The sequence below is a fragment of the Chrysochloris asiatica genome, unplaced genomic scaffold, assembly GCF_000296735.1.
Source record: "Chrysochloris asiatica unplaced genomic scaffold, ChrAsi1.0 scaffold00120, whole genome shotgun sequence".
Classification (NCBI taxonomy): Eukaryota; Metazoa; Chordata; class Mammalia; order Afrosoricida; family Chrysochloridae; genus Chrysochloris; species Chrysochloris asiatica.
In genome coordinates, this window is record NW_006408638.1 from 1841217 (window position 1) to 1847116 (window position 5900).

General features: G+C 41.5%; 1 pseudogene; it reads left to right on the plus strand.

Annotated features, from left to right (window-relative positions):
* Nucleotides 1–1645: 1645 nt before the first annotated feature.
* LOC102823365 lies at nt 1646–3224 on the plus strand (annotated as a pseudogene).
* Nucleotides 3225–5900: the final 2676 nt, after the last annotated feature.

The window sequence follows — 5900 nt, forward strand, 5'->3', positions numbered from 1 at the left end:
GGAAGAAGTACAGCCAGAGTGCTCCTTGGAGGCCAGGATGGCCAAACTTCATCTCTCATACTTCAGACATATTGTCAGGAGGGATTGGTCACTGGAGAAGGATATCATGTTTGGTAAGGTGGAGGGTCAGAGAAAAAAGGGAAGGTCTCCAGCAAGATGGAGTGGCAAAGTGGCAGCATCAATGGGTTCTAGTGTGGCAACAATAGTGAGGTTGGCCCAGGGTCGAGCAGTGTTTCGTTCTGCTGTGCATAAGGTCACTAGGAGTTGGTACTGACTCAATGTTGTTGTCAGGTGCCATCGAGTTGGAACCGACTCATAGCGACCCCATGCATAGCAGAAAAAAACAATGTCCGATCTTGGGCCAACCTCACTACCGCTGCCACACTTGATGCCATCAATGATGCCACCTGGCTGAACCATTTCCTTGGAGGTCTTCCTCTTTTTCTCTAATCCCTCCATCTTACCCAGCATGACATCCTTCTCCAGCAACTGTTCCCACCTGACAACATGTCCAAAGTATGAGAGATGGTACCTAACAACAACAATTGATGAAGAGACTATTTTTCCCCATTTATGTGTTTTGTCCTTTTGTGAAAGATCAATGGACTGTATATGTTGGGTTTCTTGGTTCTGAGTTCTGTTCTATTGCTATATGTATCTTTTGTTGTACCAGTACCAGGAGGTTTTGACCACAGTGTAGTAAATTTTGAGATCAGAAAAATGAGAGGACTCGAACTTTGTTCTTTTTATTAAGTAATGCTTTGCATATCCGAGGTGTCTTTCCTTGCATATAAAGTTCTTATTTAGGTGCATATTGAATCAGTTCTGAGTCATAGCAACCCTGTGTAGGGTTTCCAAGGAGCAGCTGGTGAATTCAAACTGACCTTGCAGTCCAGTACTTTATCCCATAGCTCCACATCATGACTTTTTTACCTCTCTTTAAAGAAAGACATTGGAACCTGGGTTGGGATTGCATTATATCTATAAATGACTTCAGTTACTGCTGACATTTTCTCAATGGTAAGTCTTCCTATGCAAGGTATAGAACTTTTTTTTTCTTTCTTTCCATTTTTGTAGGTCTCTTTTAGTTTCTTATAGTAGTGTTTTGTGTTTCTTTGTTTCCAAAGTATTTCATCCTTTTGGTGGCTATTGTTAATGGTATTTTTTCCTAATTTCCTTTTCAGAACTGGCTTTATTAGTGTAGAGGAATCCATGGGAGAAAGACGAAGCTTTCTGCTCAGGTAAAGACTTACAACCTTGGAAACCCTATACTATGAGCTTGAACCGACTCAGTGTCACATGACCACCACCACCACCATTATTGTTGTAGCACTGTTTATTTCATTCTTCATTTCTATTAGAGTTTGATTTATGTATTTTGAGGCTTTTTCATTGGAGCATATATAGTTGTTATGGTTACGACTCCTTGTTCAATTGATCCTTTAATCATGAGATAATTCCCGTCTTTTTCTCTTATCCTGGTTTTTGCCTTACAGTCTATTTTATAAAAAATTAACACTCCCCTGCGTTCACCGTCTCAGCGCGCTCTCGGGTCCAGCTCGGGGCTCTGCTCGCTGACGCCCTCGCCCGCTGCCATGTACCGCTGCCTGGGCGAAGCGCTGCTGGTGTCCGGTGGGTGTCCGGGGCCGCGCTGCTGGGTTGGGCCCGCTGACAGCCGGCCGCCACCCCACAGCCCAGGCTGGCACAGTGCGCCTGGCGACACTACAGTGAGGCGAGGAGGCGGCCAACTTCTTCAAGATGGTGGAGGGCTTCTTTGACTGCAGCGCCAGCATCATGAAGGACAACTTGGTGAAGGATCTCCAAACCCGCGAGAGCGAGGACCAGAAGCGGAACCGGATGCGCGGCATCAAGCGGAACCGGGTACGCGGCATCCTGAGGATCATCAAACCCTACAACCATGTGCTGAGCCCAGGAAGTCATCAAGGGTTACCGAGCTCAACACAGCCAGCACCGCATGCCCTGCAAGGAAGGTATCTGATACAGCACAAACATGAGTGTAGATGAGTATAGATGAAGTCTCTGATGTGCACTCGTCGATGTGCCATTTGGGGGTGCCATTTGGGGGTGCTAAAGCTGTTGTGAAAATCAACCCCAAGAACTACACTCATAATGAATTGGAAAGGATTACAAAATGGTTCGCCATGGTGCTAGCAAAAAAGGGCTTTATTGGTCCTGGCATTGATGTATCTGCCCCTGACATGAGCTCAGGCGAGCGGGAGATGTCCTGGATCATGGACACCTATGCCAGCACCATAGGGCACTATGATATTAACGCACATGCCTGCGTTACTAGTAAGCCCATCAGTCAAGGTGGTATCCATGGACGCATCTCTGCTACTGGCCGTGGTGTTTTCCACGGGATTGAAAACTTCATCAATGAAGCTTCTGATATAAGCATTTTAAGAATGACACCAGGGTTCGGGGATAAAACTTTTGTTGTTCAGGGATTTGGTAATGTGGGCCTGCACTCTATGAGATACTTAACATCGCTTTGGTGCTAAATGTGTTGGTGTTGGAGAGTCTGACAGAAGCACATGGAATCCAGATGGTATTGATCAAGAGTTATAAGACTTCAAACTTCAACATGGTTCCATCCTGGGCTTCCCCAAAACAAAGCCCTATGAAGGAAACATTTTGGAAGTAGATTGTGACATACTGATCCCAGTGGCCAGCGAGAATCAGCTGACCAAATTCAATGCACCCAGAATCAAAGCCAAGATCATTGCTGAAGGTATCAGCAGACGCACAACTCCAGAAGCTGATAAGATTTTTTTTGGAGAGGAACATTATGGTGATCCCTGATCTCTGCTTGAACGCTGGAGGGGTGACAGTCTCTTACTCTGAGTGGCTGCTGAATCTCAACCATGTCAGCTACGGCCGTCTGACCTTCAAATATGAAAGGGACTCTAATTACCACCTACTCATGTCTGTTCAAGAGAGTTTAGAAAGGAAATTTGGGAAGCACGATGGAACGATTCCTGCTGTACTCACAGCTGAGTTCCAAGACAGGATATCAGGTACATCCGAGAAAGAAAAACTTCGTGCACTCTGGTTTAGTTTACACTATGGAGCGTTTTGCTCCGCAAATCATGCGCATAGCCATGAAGCATAATCTGGGGTTGGACCTGAGAACCGCTGCCTACGTCAACGCCATTGACAAAATATTTAGCGTGTATAATTAAGCTGGTGTGACCTTCACATAGATGCTCCACAGCTGGCTTTTCCACTCTCTTCTCCACCTGTAACTTCTGCAAACCCATCACAAGTTTACATGTAACCACAGAAATCTTTCCCAATTGACTTATCAGATAATGAACACCATTGTCAACAAGTCGATCCAAATCAGCCCCCATAAAGAAAGAAATAAAGGTTAAGTGATCATACAAAAACAGATGAGTGTGAAAGTAGAAATCACCCACACCGTAGGGCCATTTGTGGTATCGTGCCTTTAAATAAAAAGCCTCTTCCATCTGGCTTTGCTTCCCTGCTCTGTAGCTGCATCCCAGCTTGTTAATGACTGCTGTTGGGGAAGAGTAGCCCCATGGCTTTCATTCTTTCACCCCGGCAAGTCTGAGATGGGCTGTCACTTTGACGCATTTATGAAGCAGATTCACGGCATTTTCAGAAGATGGCATGGTCTTAAAGTGAGTTACCGATACTTCACATTGGCAGAATAACTCAATTTTGCAAGTTGCAAACAAAATGTTTCTTTTTATGTGTTTTATTGTTAGAATAAAACAATCACATACTGCTCTAATAACATTGCCTTTAATCATTTAACAAGCCTAACCTTGACTCAAGCAGAGAATGCCTATAAACATAAATGAAAAAGCTAGTATTTTTATAACATAAAACAGTATCATTTATAGCTTATCATTTGTGTATTGTTGCCCAGCAAATATAAAGCCAGATAGAAAGTTATCTTTAAACTACAGATGAGGAAGGCTATTTTTGTTAAGACTGCATTTGCCGACTATAATTATGACACCTAGTCCAAAGAATGCAGCAACCTCCTTATCATGTTCATTTTCTTTTAAGAATTTATCATGTTGGCTAATTGAACAATATAATTCAAATAGCATATCCCAGAAAATTAAATGTTCTGTCTCCCTGTTCGGAGTCTTACTAGTGACTCTGAACATTGCCAATGACCCAAATGGGCCTAGCTTTGTATTCCTGTACTCTTAGAGGCTTCTTTGCCCACAAAAAAATGAACAAAGTCTGACTGAAAACAATCTTGGATTGAGTGTTGTATTGGGAATTGTGTGGCCAGGACCTTTTGAAAAGTAGTGTCCCAATGAAATGCTAGATATTATTTTTGTAATGAATGGTGAGCGCCTTCTTTTTTTTTTTTTTTTTTACACAGTAATATCTTTCAGAAATTTCTAATTACTTTGTAACTGCATGACTTAACCTGGTGATAAAACAGTTATTAAAAATCTACATTTCCCCCCCGCAAAAAAAATTAATATTGCCACCCCTGCTCATTTTTTATTGCCATAGGCTTATACATCTTTCCCATCTTTAATTTTTTTTATATATTTGTGTGTGTATGTGTGTCAGTATGGTGTGTCTCTTACAGACAGCATATTGAAGGATTCTGTTTTTCTTATCTTCAGTTACTCTCTGTCTGTTGACGGTACATTGAATCCACTGACATTCAGTGTATTTATCTGTAGGAATGAATTGATTACCAACATTTTGCTGTGTGTGTTTTTTGTGGTGCTGCCAGTTTCTTTGTTTCACATATTTTTCTGTGCTGAGTTCATTTTGTTTGTTCACTTTCTTGTGAATTTCTTCATTTATGTTGTTTCAGTGCTTACTAAATCCTGGTGTTGTGCTGTGGGCTAATGAGCTGGACTGCAAAGTTGGTTTGAATCCCAAAGTCATTGGTTCAAGCTCTTCAACAACCTTTTCTGTGCTTTGTGTCTTCCTGTTGTGGAATTCTAGTCACCCAAAAGTTATTCCTCTTAACCTCATCTCACGTGAATCTCAGGTTTTCTTTGCATTATTTTTTTACATTTTATTTCTGATCTTTCTTTTAGCTTACTATTATTGAGAGATTTATCTTCAAGGTCACTAATTGGGCTTCTATTGATTCAAATTCACTTCTTTGTCCTTACAATGTGTTTTCCATTTCTGAAATCTTAGTATTAATTTTATGTCTTTCTACTTGCTGGTTTTGTGTTGTCTCTAATCCTTTATATATTTTGTTTGTTTGTTCCTGTAGAGTTTTTCAAAAATCTTCCTTGACCTTTCTGTCAATCATTTTGAGGTACATTCTCTTACATTTTTCCAGGTAGTTCCTTTTTTCCTCAAAAAACTTTTTCTAGATTTGCCTCTTGATGACTTACTTGAACTACTCAGCCTTATTTCTACTTGTGAACAGAAATGGTCTATTGTCGTAGAAATATTTGGTAGTGAAGGTGGTTATGTACTGTGGAGTTAGTTCCAACTCATAACGACCCTGTATAGGATTTCTGAGGTTGTAAATCTTTACGGCAGCAAAATACCTCATCTTTATTCCCTGGATTAGCTGCTAGTTTTGAACTGCTGACCTTGAGGTTACCAGCCTGAATCATAACGAAGACATTACCAGAGCTCCTTTCAGAGATATTTAGTATTTGCATTAAATTGATGATTGTATATTGGTGCATTTTATGTATTCTTAGTCACCCACCAACTCCCTCTTAGGGGCTGTAATTGGGAAACAGAAGCATGTGAGCCATTCTCTGTCCACCATTCGGGCATTACAGTTCAGGATGGATTTGGCAGATGGCCATTATTGTCATTGACCAGTTGTGTAGCAACTGCTATTTGCTCTTAACTGATATGTGTGGTTGTAGAAAGTACAGTTGTGGCTGACCTGTATGGGAATG